The following is a 17,687-nucleotide window of genomic DNA, read 5'->3' as shown; positions in this document are numbered from 1 at the left end:
CTTCCAGTCCCCCACACAGCCGTGGTGCGGCACCTGAACCTGGACAAGATTCTCCCTCACCCAGGTGTAGTAACTGTTTATTGTGGGTGGGCTGCTCTGCGGTTTCTGTTTTGTGGGTGGGTTTCTGGACTAACCAGGGCACTGACCGGCAGGAGGTCAGGTACCCTGTTAGTCTAATTGGTAAAGGGGAGAATTGTGGTGAAACCAACTTCGCCACTGTGAACTGGAGAAGCCTAGTTGCCCGCCTGCTGCCTTTGGACTATGGACCAGACTTTATGGGAATGTGATACCCCAGATAGCTATACCATGGAGCCTATTCATATAATGAAAGACTATGGGAAAGACTTTAGCTCCATGGCAATTGTACTGTGTGAATAGGATCTGCGCGCTATTCGGTAGTTTTGTGCGCTCAGATCCCAGCTATCTGGGGATATGTGAAATGTCTGTGTGTTATGGATAAAAAGTAACTTTCTGTATTTTAAAGTGTTTTATGTCTTTCTGTAACCATGTGGTTAATGGAGTCTGCTTCTAGCCCTGGATAATTGGATTACTTTCCTCTTTGTCTCCAGGATAGAGGCCTATGTAAAACCTTTCTAAACTGATTGGCCATGCGGCTAGTAAGGGACAAAAGATACTTTTAGTAACTTTTGAACCCCTGGTCGGATTCATGCCATTTTTTAATATGTTGTTCCCCTGAATGGATTGATTGTGGATTTGTATTTTTATGTGAATGTGATGTATGGTTTTAAAGTTATGAAAGTTGTGTAAAAGTATATTTTAAACTGTATGCATAATGGGATTATGTGTCACACTGTTATGGGCAAATGCAAATATTACAAGTTTTAGAATGAAATGTTGTATTTCTTAAACTGTGTACTTTGTCTTTAAGAGATATTGCAAATTGACAAGGTGTTAGAAATGGAACATATTGTTTTTCATAGATGTTTCTTTAAGCAATAACCCCAGGTCATTACATGTTTGCGCCATTTTGTCCCAGACGAATTACAATAACAATAATGCATAAACAAGCTTCAAGGCTATACTACGACTCTTTCAGTACACAATATACTGTGGTAACCCCAAGTTAATGGAACTTCCCCAAATCCGGGAATCTCCCACGACTGTGCACTTACGTCTTAGTATAAACAACAGATAAGCTATTCAGACTTTGGGAAGCCATCTTGTCTCTTGAACTTGATGGAAGTTCCCCAGGTCCGGGAGTTTCCCATGACGTGTGCACTTGCTTTTAGTTATGGACTTTTTCATATTTGAACTATGGTGACTCTAAAATTACGACACTTAAGGTATAAATAGGTGTACTTTTAAATGTTAACACACAGAGGAGAGACTTGGAGACAGACGCTGCTCCATCTTAAAATGACTGAGAGGCTGACATGATGACATGTTCAGAAGGGTATGTTAACCTATTAATGATATCTGCAAGCATTTAATTTCATCTTATAAACTCTGCTATAATGGATTTGATATGTCTATATTTATATTTTTATATAATAAATATCTAAAAGACAAAATCTATGGCTTCCTAAGACAATCCTTATTTTATATTGTATTCTCAATTATTTACACATGTTAAATAGAGGATCTCTTACTAACTATATAACATTATGGCTAAGATATCTGTATGGTTAGCCCTGCTAAGTTCTATGCTTTAAGACATTATAGAGGTAAATAAGGGAACCGCAAGCGGTTACAGTTGGCGACCACGAAGGGACTTGTACTTGGAAGCGTTAAATAAAAAATAATAAACACCTAGGTAACCTCTTATACGTAAGAGAAGACACAATACTTTGTCATGGCACAAGTCTTGAAATATCAAGAATCTATTGAGCTATTTGCAGCCCAGACTCAGAGAGAGATCTTCATCATTAGAGATGATTTTAATGTGAACTTGTACAATGCACTTTAAGTTCTGGTGACAGGTACATTGTAATTAGCATACAATGCTGAAATTGTGGATCTTAATATCATAAGAGAGCAAATATACATATTTGGTAAACTCCCTGATATGCCTAATACACCAGCACAGCATTGCCCATTCGTTCCAGGACAGTGGATTGCAGGCAGAGGGGTATGTTCTCTTTGTAGCTGCGTAGTATGCATGCGCAGGAAAAAGATTAATGCAAAATGTTGTCAAAAGAAAAGTGATAAGACAGAGAGCGATGAAATTTGAGGTCTAATTCCAAGAATGCAAAGAAAATTGCATTATGGCTTAATGAAAACATTCATGCAACAGACAGACAGGACTTTTAATTATTGAATTACTGCGTTCTGGATTCTAATGTCCACTATATATGAAAAGTTTCATAAAACAGTGATAATTTCCATATTGTCAGTTACGCTAGCTGTTGATTGAAAATCAGGAATTATAACAGCATAACTATTTTTGGAGTCTGGAGTTTCCAGCCAAGGTTGCGGAGATAGGAGACATGTAAACATTCCAAGGAATTGAGAAGTCGTTGTTTTATATTTCAAATTATGAACAACATTATTACATACAGCCATAAAGAGAAAGACATGGCTTTTAAATACATTCAGTGCAGTACAATGCAGTACACTGCAGCATATATTTTATATAATATATGATAACTAGCTCATAACAGAGTTGAAATTATACTACCCTCCTAGAAAAAAGGGCAACAGGTGGTTATACACCACCCTTTGCTTCTCTAAATGCTCTGCAAAAATAAATATTTATAAAATGATTAAAAATAATATATATGTAAGATAAATCAGGGCAAAATAAAATTGTAACTACACAGGATCTCTGATAACTTTTAAACTGAACTTATTAAAGGCTTATTTAAATAAAATGTTAAATACATTTACAGCTTTAAATGTGACCAAAAGATACTAAATGATGTGTTAAGCAGCCAGCCCAATTCACTAGAATAGCATAAGTATTCTACTATTTAAAGTGCACAATTCCTGCACATAATGACTTTGCTTACTCAGGTACAGTCTTTAGTCTATTGCAATGGCAGGATTAAAATCCACCAATTTTAAAAGGGAAAGCTTACTTAAATAAGTAGTACTATCCCACTGTACCTGTATTGCTAGCAGTAAGGAAATTAGAACAATGATATTGTACTACTGACTCTAATCAGATCAGACACATGTAATCTCAGTGAATTTTATAAACTAGGTTTTTATAACACATAAAATAAAATAAATACACCAATGTTGTTTATAAATAAATGTATATAGACCAGGCAATAAGAGCATTCAGCAGCCTGCTCTCTCAGAGCCAGAAACGGATTTATAAATTTATTAAAAAATAAATAAATAGGTTTTAAAAAAATCCACAGTCAACCACACATGATGGGTGAAATAATTGCTTCTTTAAAAGCTATATGCTGCCGCAATGTATATAAATACAGATTAGGGCACAGCGTAGAAATAAAAATACAGTTTCAAATCTCATATATGGGGATTCAGTTCCACCACATATTGGTGTATCTTACACTAATTCCAGTGGTAGATAGTGCTAATGCTGAAGGAGGCTAATTTTAATAACAATGAGTTGTAGGAGCATTGTAAATATATATACTGCAAAATTAGTTTGATATTGCAAAGCCAGCAATATTCTAAACAGACATTAAAAATTAAGAAAAAAAGAAAAATCATAATGCATAAAGAAAAATGCAGTGTCAATTAAAGTGATAATGCTCTGATATAGTAAATCACATTGCATATCACATATCTGCTATATGAAAAGTATAATTAAAGTGACTTTACTGTCCAAAGCCCCCTCACATCTATTTTATAGAATCTATACTTTTCTGTGGTCACCTCCAAAGGGGCCTCTGAAACTGGGGGGCTGAGGAGGGGTGCTCATCCTAAGAGGAATCAGATTTCACACTTAAAATAAAATAAAATAAAATAAAAAATATAATAATAGAAGAGGTATTGTGGGAACATCCAGAACATGCATTTTGTATATAAACTTAATTTGCAGATATTTATGCCTTAAAGACATATAAAGGATATTTCATTAAATATGCAGGTATCTTTAAAAATTAAGCAATGTTAAAAATAAATCAATAATAATAAATATATATATATTTTTACCACAATATAAACAGCTTTGTTAAACAGATTTAAGTACAAGTACTTATGTCAAGAAATATACAGAATACATTTACAACAGGCAAGTTTAGCATAAATGCAAAGTTGTTGTTTTTTGGGGATTTATTATTGCCCAAGAAATCTCTGAACATATTCAGAATTTTTGACAGCAGCAAGTAAGACAGCAGATTGCAATGGACACCATTACAATATTGCTTTACCGATTGAGGTCAGAGCTTTAAAGAATAAATAAATAAATATTCTATGGCCCGCTAGACCACTGGCTTTTAATGAACTGTTTGCACAACACTTATAACATAGTTTGTTATACTGCACATTATAGCTGTGACATAATATACAGGGTAAAAATACTATTTCACTGTTTAATAGACTTACCCAGTATTTAAAGACGACATGTTTCTTGCAAAGTCATCGGGACTTTGAGGGAGTTTCTAACTATGTTTAATTAAATAATTAATTTACTAAAGAAAAGAAAAAAGGTTGTTTTTTTCCCCTGCAAGTGAATATTCAGCGCAAGGTCATTTTGTGTTCACAGACTATTCGGATTTTAAAAAAGCTGTTCTTTATCTCACACTACGAACGGCCTTGTAATTCCTATCCACACTAAAAGTTGGCTTTTAAATGTTATTGTTTTAACTTTAATATTTCATAGTTAATACAGAGGATAAAGTAATTTAGAGAAAGTATATTGAAAGTATATTAATTGATCGGATTTCATTTATCTATTTTGGTCCACTGTAAACTGATCTCTAGTCTAAGTCTGGTGTTCAAACAGTTTTTCTTACGATACGTCGTGTGTTTATATCCACACCTGCATTTTGCTTTGTGGTAACAAATTGAAAGCCTGGCATTGTAATACGTGTATGGACATGCTTATAACAAAGCATGGTCCCTCTCCTCATATAGTTGGCCGTTAACAGGCACTTTGATGCAATGTGTCTGTGGTCACTGGATCACAAAAGCATACCCTATCTCTCAGTCATGATGCAGAGTTTATGCTTGCAAGGATATCCAGACCTTATCCACCTGGTATCCGCATAAATACTCCTATCGTTTAGAGGAGTTAATTACATAATAACCATTGAAGGTAATATGTTGATTGTTCTTCCTATAGAGGAAAGATAGACTTGCCCAAAAGCTTTTTCATGGCTAGGACAAGCTCTTATAGAGAGAGGTAATGTACTTCTGACTCCTGAAAAGGAATATTGGTGGTCCAATATGGGAAATACTGTAATTCATGTGTTTAGTAATCATAAGCATTTGCTTATTGCCACATTACTGATGTACTGTTTATTGAAATATTAATATCTAACGTACTTTTTGAATTACTATACATTGGAAGTTATCAACATCTCATGGTTATGAATATGCTTTTGTATGTGTTGATGCATGTACCAGGTTTACTTGGATATATCCTGTGCGAAGTGCAACCTCTGATGCCACGTTTTCTAGTCTCACTTCCTTAGTATGCATTTGATAATCCCAGGACCATCCATTTGGATGGTGGTCCTGCAGTTACTGCAAAGGAAACCTAAAACTGGGCAACCACATTTGGGTTACTTTGGGATTTCAGTGCCCCAACCACCCCCAAAGTAGTGGGGTTGTGGTCTGGGAAAATGCTGAGGTTAAATGATTATTAACCAAGTTACCAGTTGCTTGCCCCACACAGTGGTATCTATTTATTCCTATGGTACAGATAAGCATTCACAACATACCTGATGATACAAATGGTGAGACACCATATGAAATGTTACATGTTTTTCACTGACAAACATATTTCTGCACCAGGGAGAGTTTAGAACCATTGGTTCTATTAGAGAAATTTAGGGAATTTTTTTTTTCAGCCCATCTCACCATGCACCACCAACTTTTTCTTACTGTTGGCCAGTTTGTCCTGGAGAGGGTGACTCCGACAACTTTTACTACAGAGAACAATCAGAGCCAACAGAGAACAGTAAGTTTTGATATTTTACTAACAGGACGTTCACAGAACCACTGACTGCTGACACAGTGAATGCGATTAAAGATGACAAGATAAAACAAATAGAGGACGACAGAAAAGTCACCAGAATCATAGCCACGTAACAGACTGAATCGTGATCTGACATCTGAACCTGCAAATGTGAAGGAGAAGGATGAACAGACAGACTCCAGTGAACATGGAATGTATGAAAAATTAATCATCAACATCATTATAAGAAAGACTGGAGAAAACAGACTGAACCTGAATTATCTTATACAGTAAGAAAGAAATGCAAAGATGGAAGCAAAAGGATGCTAGAAAATTGGTTATGGTGTCTCCTTCTCAATCTGCAGCATCATCATAACATCAACCCTAGCTGTCGTTTTAAAACTGCATTGGGATTATGTTAACAAGCAGGAAGCACCTGAACTGACTTGGACTGCACATTATACAAGTTCTTTGATCGTGAGGACTGCCTCCAAGAACTATCTCAAAAGGAGAGACACCGCTCACAGTGCAATGATTGCTAATGTGACCTACACTGGTATTTCACAAGGAACCTATTGAGATTATTCCAAAAACCGATTATACATGAGAAAGATGTGATTGGACTATTACAAATCCTAATAATGGACTCAACGATGATGGCAAAGCATGCTGAAAACAGAAAAAGACGGGACGGATGCTTGTGAAAGACTTTGGATGCACCTATGAAGGTGATGTAAGAAAAGACTATGCAATATAGTTTATCATTGAATGACTACCGCAAACAGCCTTCTTATGCTGAAAAGAAGTGCTATGTTAATTCTGGACATTGCTATTATCCAGACAGAAGATGACCGGAAAAAGAAATAAAGGCTGATAATTGTCAACACCCAGCTGTTTCTCAAGATGGAACATGGTACTGAGAAAACCTGATTGACTATCAAAGCGCCTCACAGTACAAGACACAGATTGTTGCCTACAACTCAGAAAAAGTGGTTAATATGAAGGAGCAGAAGAAGAGGAACATAGATTTCCTACTGGAGTGAAAAACCATGCTGGAACAATATTCTGTAACAATGAACTTTATTATGACATTTGGTGGCATATGAATTTGAATTCGGCAGAAACATATCAATTAACGAAAGAAACCTTGATGCAATTAATAAATAATAACAACACAGGCCTACTAAGAGCAGATGCCCTGCCAAGAGAATGGAATATAAAAGACCAGCAAAATCTGTCAGAAACCTTACATCATGGGACACTTGTACTAAAGCACGATTTGCAGCTTTTCTTAAACTCTACATATTATGTACATACCAAAGTAAGGAACTCCTGTAAACATAAACACAGAGACATTGCTCGTTCTGTTGCAGATGTGATCTACCGATGTACTCCTTGTTCTTTTGGTATAACTATACCAATCAAAACGTTAAATGGCTCCATAGAATCAAACGACAAAGGATTTTTGCTATATTCTGGACTTGCAGGAATGTGGTGCACGGACAGAAAAATTATAATTACTAAAGCAATCATGCTATTTGTTTCCCTGTATCAGAAATGTGTCAGTGACAACGTGTAATATAATACAGATACTATAATTAATGGTATAAAATAAACACATAATGTGTTAATTACAAAGGTGGATAGACTTTGTGAATATCTGAAACGCAATTGAAAATTATTGCTAAAATGCCATATGCAGCTGCAGTATGGCCTACAAACAAATATATTAGACAAAGTATAAGAGCATAACAGCTAATTACCCAGATGAATAATTGAATCATGATAGTTAAAGATCATACGATTACAATAACAACTGCAATAATGAATAATGTTTTAACCTTAAAAGAAAACGTGGAATGTTCTTATTAAATCAGAAACTACTCGATATCCGTATAAGTTGGCAGAGTGGTATAATTAATATAAGTGAAGTACTTCAACAGTTAAAACTTAACTGAAAGACAGGCAGAAACTTTACTTCACCTATCATAAAGTTTATTTATAATGATAAACATATTCAGTCTGCCATAGCTAAGGCCAGCCAATGGAAATCAAAGAGTATTATGGATTAACCCGTCCAGGTGATATACATGATGATTTTGGAAATTGATCATTTAGGTCACCTATTGCAAACAGGTGAAAAGATGTCAAAGATATAAATTCAACATCCATACCACTCTATGTATATATATTAAAATACATGTAGAAATATTTTATCGGTTTTTCAAATACCAGGGAAATGTTATTTGGTTTGTGATGGTTAAAGGTAAATAAAACCACCTATACAAAGGTAGAGATAAAATATAAATACCTTCAATATTGTATCTGAGTGCTTTCTTAACTCACTTTTAGAAATAATAAATATCCAAATCATCTTAAGTTACACCCAACAGCCGCTGGTAAATATATTTAAACAATTAAGATTCTCATTGTTAAGCATCCAATCTTACGAACGTGACTTTCCACAATGGCTGTCAGATCTTGGTAAAAAATAAAATTCAATATTTGGGTGTTTCTGGTATTTTAAGCCACTAATAACTGTAGTTATTATATTATCTAACCATAACTTAGGGAATAAGTTGTCTTCTCCCAAAGAAAGATAATTAATGTCATATTTCCAATTATCAACTATTCTAAATATATTGAGACATTTTGAATAAAAGAGTATTTTTATCATTTAAAGATAATGTAATTTTACATACCATTGTGAACAAAGGCGGTAAATACTGTTTCATATTATCCTTATATCTCTAAATCATATACAATGGTTTTATTTCTAAAACAAAACACTAGAAAGATTAACTATGTTACTATTTCATCTATCTTTATTATACAAAGTATAACAACAAATGTAAAGATTTTTCCACAGATTTTACCTGTTAACATTTTTAGCACAACAGCACCTGATGTCATTGAGATGTCTATCACTGAGATGTTACAAAGATTCCAGTACAGCAAAAAGAGGCGTTCTTGAGAATCCACTTCGATTGCTGTATCAACATAACATTTACTATAATGGGATCCATGTCACTTAAGACAATGTCTTGGAAATGCTGTCAATTAATTTATTCCGTAAAAGAATATTGGAGAGTATCCAATCTATACACATCATAAACGGTGTAAAAATGTTTCATGAAAAAAACAAAATAAAAAAACAAAAGACAAAGACAAATACCAACACCATCACCACAGTGATAACAGATAATGCTGATTCAAAATCTGCAACCAATTCTAGCCAAATATTTGGAAAGCTGGACTCTACAACCTATACTCTACAACAAATACCCGGGTATTCTACAAACACAACCTCCAGCAATGTATCTAAGGAATGTAAACTTCTACAGGCCTTTACAGACTTTGGATTACAAATACAATTACTACTTTTAACTTTGGATTACAATTCGTATCTGGATCCATCCAAGAATATCTTACTCTGGAACTTGGTGTTCTTTTCAATTCTTTCCTAGACAAAAGCTTTGCTCATTTTAATCAACCACCTTTACAGGAAAAGATCACACTACGGATATTTTACTGTTACAACAATGATCAAAGATGCTGGGAGCACAAAAAAAACCTAGACTGTTGGAGAACTTTGGTTCACTAATTTAAGGAAGAAATGGTCTACAATGCCCACAGTTTAATGGAGAGGGTGTTATGGGCAAATGCAAATATTACAAGTTTTAGAATGAAATGTTGTATTTCTTAAACTGTGTACTTTGTCTTTAAGAGATATTGCAAATTGACAAGGTGTTAGAAATGGAACATATTGTTTTTCATAGATGTTTCTTTAAGCAATAACCCCAGGTCATTACATGTTTGCGCCATTTTGTCCCAGACGAATTACAATAACAATAATGCATAAACAAGCTTCAAGGCTATACTACGACTCTTTCAGTACACAATATACTGTGGTAACCCCAAGTTAATGGAACTTCCCCAAATCCGGGAATCTCCCACGACTGTGCACTTACGTCTTAGTATAAACAACAGATAAGCTATTCAGACTTTGGGAAGCCATCTTGTCTCTTGAACTTGATGGAAGTTCCCCAGGTCCGGGAGTTTCCCATGACGTGTGCACTTGCTTTTAGTTATGGACTTTTTCATATTTGAACTATGGTGACTCTAAAATTACGACACTTAAGGTATAAATAGGTGTACTTTTAAATGTTAACACACAGAGGAGAGACTTGGAGACAGACGCTGCTCCATCTTAAAATGACTGAGAGGCTGACATGATGACATGTTCAGAAGGGTATGTTAACCTATTAATGATATCTGCAAGCATTTAATTTCATCTTATAAACTCTGCTATAATGGATTTGATATGTCTATATTTATATTTTTATATAATAAATATCTAAAAGACAAAATCTATGGCTTCCTAAGACAATCCTTATTTTATATTGTATTCTCAATTATTTACACATGTTAAATAGAGGATCTCTTACTAACTATATAACATTATGGCTAAGATATCTGTATGGTTAGCCCTGCTAAGTTCTATGCTTTAAGACATTATAGAGGTAAATAAGGGAACCGCAAGCGGTTACAACACTAAGGGGAGGGGATGTGTGGGATGTAACATCTATGTCATTGGTTCTTTTATGCCTCCCCCTGGGTGTGGCCTGTATGTGTGAGTTGGAAATAAAAGCCAGGCTGGATGAGCCAGTCCAGAGTTCCTGTTTAACCCTCAAAATGAAGTGTCGTCTCGTTCTTGGGGGGAATTGGATTGTAAGCTGACTGCCAGGAGTGTAAGCGGATTGTATGCTTTTCTTGTTCAGCTGTTCCAGTTCGGAGTGTTATCTTGTATCCAGTTCGGGAGTTTGGTGTTCTGCAGTAGCTGTGCCTGTCTCTCAAAAAGGGGATTATCGCCTAAAGTTTATTCCCTTTTATGCTGAAACGGTCCGTTACACTCTCATTATCCCAGTACACTCTCTCCCTATCCCTGTCTGTGAGTGGCTGCCTAGCACATTCCCTCAATACCTCTAACGTGGGATCTGTCCGTTGGGCCTGCTGGAATTCAGGACACCGCTCCTCGGTCTCAGAGTCAATAGGGAGCTCGGAAACAGATTCCTGCCCCTGGACTACAGGAGGGGATGGTAACAAGGTGCGAGACTCCCTGGTTCCCCCATCTTGCTGCTCTCCTGTTGACATACGCTCTGAGTCTGCAGGCTGCAGCAGGCCCTGCTCCCTACTCGGGTAAGACCACTGCCGGGTTACCACAGCTACAGTGGAAACCTCTGTCTCCCCCTCCCCGTGATTTGCACTTGGCACATCCTCACAGGGTACCACAGACAAGTTTGGTTCTGGCACAGACTGATACACACACTCACTCTGCCCTCCCGCCCAGTGACTCTGTCTTGGCACACTCTCACATCATATTGCAGACATATCTGGTTCTGGCACAGACTGGCCACATGCTCGCTCTGCCCTCCCTCCCAGCACAATTGTCTACATACCTTGTTACACGATTCCACAGACACCCTGTGCTCTGGCACAGACTGACATACATTCTGACCTCCCTCCAAGCACAGTAATTTACATAAACATTTGCACCCTGTCCTTTCCACAGCAGGGCCCATACAGGGCTTTGGTTGGTAACACATATCACTCTCAGGCACATACTGGGATAACAACCTACCTAAGTCGGTACCAAGCAATACATTTGTAGGAATATTATCCGATACCCCCACATCCCTCAGACCCCTGCCCGCTCCCCAATCCAAATACACACGTGCCATTGGCACTGCAGGATGTATTCCCCCAATCCCTTTTACAGCTAAAGTCCTGCCAGGAATGAAGTCCTCAGAGCGCACTAGCACTGGACGCACAAGAGTCACATCTGCCCCAGTGTCTCTGAGTCCCACAGTTACCTTCTCTCCCACTGTAACAGGCTGCAGGTTCACATTGTTGTTGCCCTCTGACTTGGTCACGTACAACACAGAAGATGGGGCTCTTGCAGGTTGAACCCCTCCGAATGAGGGTGCTGGCCTCCGTTTCTCTGGGCAGGTATTCTTCAAGTGCCCCATTCGGTTGCAAATAAAACATCTGCGACTTTCTCCTTGCGCAGACATGGCACTAGCTCCCCCCCTCCCTGAGGTAGGAGCTGAAACAAAAGATGGCCCGCTAGGCCTGGTGATGGGGAGTCGTGGTGATGTGGTCCTCCAGCTGGATACTCCCTTGGCAAAACCTCTGCTCCGGTCCACTGTTGCTCGATTGGCAGTGTGGAAATCTGCCAGCTCACCCGCCTCCAATGCCGTTTTGGGGTTCCGGTCCAGCAACCATTCCTGTACATCGGCTGGGCAGAGCTGCAAAAACTGTTCTTTTATTAACAAGTCTTGCAAACTTTCCAAAGTGGTAATTTCCAGCCCTGTAGTCCACTGTCGGAATGCTGTCGCCAGGTGCCCCACAACTGCTGCATAACTTTCTGTGGGATGCTTTTGCAAAGTCCTGAATTTCTTTCGGTACACCTCAGGAGTAAGGTTGTACCGTTTTTTGCAAGGCAGCCTTAATCACATCATAGTCCTGGTCAAATTCTGCTGGAAGCGCAGTAAATGCTTCCAGTGCAGGACCTCTGAGACCAGGGGTGAGGTATTTTGCCCACTGGTCCTTTGGTAGCTGGTACTGCCTGCAAACTTTTTCAAAACTGCGCAGGAAAACATCCAAATCACCATCTTTGTTCAAAGTTGGAAAATTCTCTGCACGTGGTTTGGGTGCAGAAGAGTCTCTGGAATTAATACTTATAGGGGAGGCAGTCAACCTCTTCAACTCAGCCATTTTTAGCTCATGCTCTCTGGCAGCTTGTCGCTCCGCGGCCTCTCTCTCAGCCTGCCGCTCTGCAGCCTCTCCAGGGGCGGGCTGGGCCGGGGGGCAGGGAGGCAATTGCCCCCCAGGCCGCCCGAAATTATTTTAAGACCGGCCGCGGCGGGCCGGCCCTTTAAATGCTGCAGCCGCCGAGCGCTCTGTAAAGAGCGCTCAGACGGCTGCAGCAGCTTCTCCCCTCCCCTGTAGGTGGCCGAGCTGCACTCCGGTCCGCGGTCCCGGCCGTAGTGATGGGAAGGTGCACACTGAGTGTGCACTTCCTGTCAGTCCGGCCGGGTACAGGAAACAGAAACTCCTGTTCCGCGCGGAACAGGAGTTTCTGTTTCCTGTACCCGGCCGGACTGACAGGAAGGTGCACACTGAGCACCTTCCTTTCACTCCGGCCGGGACCGCGGACTGGAGTGCAGCTCGGCCACCTACAGGGGAGGGGGTAAGAAGTAGGGGAGGGAGAGAGTAGGGGGGGGGAGTAAGAAGAGGGGAGGGGGAGAGTAAGAAGAGGGGAGGGGGGGAGAGTAAAAAGAGGGGAGGGGGAGAGTAAAAAGAGGGGAGGGGGGGAGTAAAAAGAGGGGAGGGGGGGAGAGTAAGAAGAGGGGAGGGGGGAGGAGAGTAAGAAGAGGGGAGGGGGGAGGAGAGTAAGAAGAGGGGGTAGAGTAAAAAGAGGGGAGGAGAGTAAAAAGAGGGGGGAGAGTAAGAAGAGGGGAGGGGGAGAGTAAGAAGAGGGAGGGGGAGAGTAAGAAGAGGGGAGGGGGGAGAGTAAGAAGAAGGGGAGGGGGAGTAAGAAGAAGGGGAGGGGGGAGTAAGAAGAGGGAAGAGAGGGAGTAAGAAGAGGGGAGGGGGGATAATAAGAGGGGGGAGTAAGAAGGAGGGGAGATAAGAAAAAGAGGGGGGTAAGAAGAAGAAGGGGGGAGTAAGAACAAGAGTGGGGAGTAATTAGAAGAAGGGGGTAAGAAGAAGAGGGGGGTAAGAAGAAGGGGGAGGAAGAAGAGGGGGGGAGTAAGAAGAAGAAGGGGGAGTAAGAAGAAGAAGGGGGTAAGAAGAAGAAGGGGGTAAGAAGAAGAATGGGGTAAGAAGAAGAAGGAAGGGGTAAGAAGAAGAAGAGGGGGTAAGAAGAAGGGGGGAGTAATAAGAAGAAGGGGGTAAGAAGAACAAGGGGGGGAGTAAGAAGAACACAGGGAGGAGGGGGGTAAGAAGAACAGAGGGGGGGTGAGAACACACAGAGGGAGGAGTGAGAAGAACACAGGGAGGGTGGAGGGGGGGTGAGAAGAGCACAGGGAGGGTGGGTGAGTGTGAGAAGAGACCGCTAGGGGAGGGTGGGGGAGAGGAGAGACCACTAAGGGGCAGGGGAGAGCTCTAAGGGAGAGATTGGACAGCTCTATAGGACAGGGGGAAAGACAGGGAGCTCTTTAACACTACGCGCACACACACACACAATGCATCCCTATACATACACAGAAACACACAATGCACCCCTATACATACACAGAAACACACAATGCATCCCTATACATACACAGAAACAGAACATGCTTCCCTTACACACAGAGAAACAATGCATCCATTACACACACACACAATGCAACCCTTACACACAAAGACAATGCATCATTTGCACACATACACAGAAACATACAATGCAAACCCTTACACACACATGCAAACACACACACTGTTTTTCTTACATACACACAGAAACACAATGCATCTCTTACACTCAATGCACACACATACAGACACACACCTTGCATCCCTTATGCATACAAACACAGATTCACACAAGGCATCCCTCACACACAACCAGAAACACATAATACATCCCTTATACACAAATACACACTGCTTCCACTACACACAAACACACTGCATCACCTGCACAAACTGGTATCCCTATACACTACATACCATAAGCACACATATTAGATAACACATAACACATCCCCTACACACTCCACTCCCTGTGAGCGAGCTCATGGGTGGGTGGAACATATAAGTGGACTTATGAGTGGGTCTTATGGGCATACCCACCGTCAGGCCCTGGGGCCCAGACCTTGAGCTGTTTAAGAGGCCCCCAAAAAATGGAGCTGCTTCCAATTCTCCCAGAACGTTGAATTTTGTGACCACAGTTGCAAACAGCCTCCAGAGGTCCTGTTCTACACCAGACCAGTGGAGCCAAACTGCAGCCCATCATCATCCTCATCTAATTGTAAGTAGGCAATCTAGTATATTATTAGTGACACTAATCTATAATTTACCTCACATTAAAGGGACACTATAGCTTAATGAAGTGGTTGTTGTGTCTATAGCTGGTCCCTGCAGGCTTTTTAATGTAAACACACACTGTGTGCAGCACTGGCGTTAGTTCATATGGCAGATCATATGGGTGGGGCATTGTGATGTCACATGGGGGGGGGGGGGCGACAAATTTATATTTTGTCTAGGGCGGCAAAAATCCTTGCACCGGCTCTGATCCTGGGCAGGTGCACCAGTCTACTGGTGACCCACAGGAGGGGAGTTCACTGATTGCACTGCACTCTCCTCCTGCCCAGACCCATCTTGACCGCAGTGCAAGTGCCCTCTGCCCCTAATTTACAGTGGCTCACACTCACAACAAGCAGTGCCTGGAGCCCTTTGCAGAGACGGAAACAAAGAGGTTCTGCGGCAGCTGGCCGTCCTGCAAGCATTACATTAAACAGCTGTTCCCCATGCAGCCACAGGTGGCGTTGTGCTGGGAGACTGTGATTACTCTTCACTTCCTCCCAGCCTACAGAGCAGCGCATGGGGGAGAGAGGAGGAGGCATGATTTAATCTTGAATAAATCCTCTAAGCAAACCTTTATAAATGTGGGGGGATCAGCTCTGTTTCCACAGTTTATTGGTGTTTACTCTGATGTCTGTATTAATATTGAGGGATGTCTAAGTAGTAACGTCAGTGTGTGTCAGCAGGGCCAGCCGTTGGGGTGGGCAAGCTGTGCGGTCACGCAGGGTGCCATGACAACAGAGGCACCCGGCGGCCAACACAGCTCACAAGTTGGGTACACCAGCATATTTAATTTAAACGATTCGCTGGTGGTCCACTGGTGCGCACCAGCAGTAGGTGCAGTCAGATCATATCCTCTCCCTCGTGGTTCCGGCGCTCAGTTAGTGAGTCAGAGCACAGGCTCAGAGATTCTCAGCCTGTGCTCTGACAACATTGAAAGTCAGAGCCGTGAAGGAGCGGGTATGGCAAAGAGCTACTGATTAGCATAACATCAATATCCGTTATAAAACCAGGAAAAGGTGGGCATGGATGTTGAACTGATTTGGTGGCGCAATGGGCCACTTGACTGGTTTTGCCCCCCCAGGCCTAAGGCTGCCAGCCCTCCCCTGAGCCTCTCTCTCCCTCTCAGCGGCCTCTCTCTCCCTCTCAGTTTGGCGCTCAGCAGCCTCTCTCTCTCTCTCAGCCTCCTGATATTGAAGGATAAGCTGTAGTCTTTGGTTTGCATCTGCTGAGTCCACATATTTTAACACCGTTTGTAAGTAACAATCCAAAGGATCTCCAGATCTCGGTACATCACGGACAAAAGCTACAGGTATCTCCTCTGCAGAGTTTGAGGCATCACATTGCACCGCTTGTTGCATATCATAGTCCACCAGTGCTTGTAATAGTTCCTCTTTTGTTTTTCCCCGACAGGGAATAGATCTCTCCCGGCAAAGCTGGTCTAGCGCTGCCTTGGACTGTGCCTGGTACTCCATTTAGTAAATAAAAGATAGCAAAGAAAAAACAGAGAAGGGGGGGACTGTTGAAGTGTAAATATTATATTATTCAGCCTTTGGAAATTGAGTCACAATTTCTTTTAGTGCCTGGATTAAAATCCAGCAACACTAAAATCTGGTACAAATATTAATTATCCCACCACTATGCCACCAATTTGTCATGAACGCACCCTACTCCAAGAGTGTGCGTGACGTAGTTGTGGTGGTGAAAGGGTTAAAGTACACTATTTGTCTGCACTAGACCAGAATTAATGACAAAATCCCCCCCTTTTTAACACCACCCACACTTAAACATAATAATATAACTATTACTCTCCCACCAAATATTACTTAGTACAATATTTAATGAATTACAAAAATACTAACTAGTCTCTTCAGGTAACGTGATTCTTAACCAGACAAAAGCAGAACTTAATAAATGAATGTTTATTATGAACAAAGAATAGTCACAGTGCATATAACAAGATATGATAAACAAGTTATTTACACCAACAACAGATAAAAACAAAAAGGATAAAATACAGAAGTCCTAATTACTCACTCAGGAAAAAAACTGGTAAAAACACAGGCAGCATAATAATAATCCTCCTTCCCCAAGGACTAGACGACACACAGTCTGGGAGCCAACTGACCTCTGTGGGGGTCCCAGCTTCAAAAGATGTAACCCCTGTTGACCTCAGCAATAACATCTCTGTAATTTGTGCCATTTACTACACAAATTACATTAACGGATAATATTCCAAGGGTGTAATAATAAATTATACACCCTTGCCGTGACACCCAGGTATTATCAAATTTATATTCATTTATTGATGGTGAGTGCCAGAGGTTAGATTATATTTATATATATATTAAGCGTTTGTGGACCGACACTAGATTCTTGCGGACTTGTGCCGTTCCACTCAAGCTTTCACCCAACTATACCGTCGGGTGAAAGCTTTCGCGGACCGGCAATAAATTGCCGTGAAATATTTTCCCAGTGCTATCATCTTGTGAGGGAGGGAGAGGGAGCTCTAACGTACAGCTTCGCCTGGTTCTCCTCTCACGAGCTCGGAGCG

At 40.7% G+C, this 17,687-nt stretch overlaps 1 pseudogene; it reads right to left on the bottom strand.

Moving 5' to 3' along the window:
- Positions 1 to 7,862: 7,862 nt before the first annotated feature.
- LOC134582693 (uncharacterized) lies at positions 7,863 to 16,608 on the bottom strand (annotated as a pseudogene).
- Between the last annotated feature and the right edge of the window lie 1,079 nt (positions 16,609 to 17,687).

The sequence above is a fragment of the Pelobates fuscus genome, chromosome 13 (assembly GCF_036172605.1).
Source record: "Pelobates fuscus isolate aPelFus1 chromosome 13, aPelFus1.pri, whole genome shotgun sequence".
In the NCBI taxonomy this organism is placed as follows: Eukaryota; Metazoa; Chordata; class Amphibia; order Anura; family Pelobatidae; genus Pelobates; species Pelobates fuscus.
This window is presented reverse-complemented; position numbering and strand designations above follow the sequence as displayed.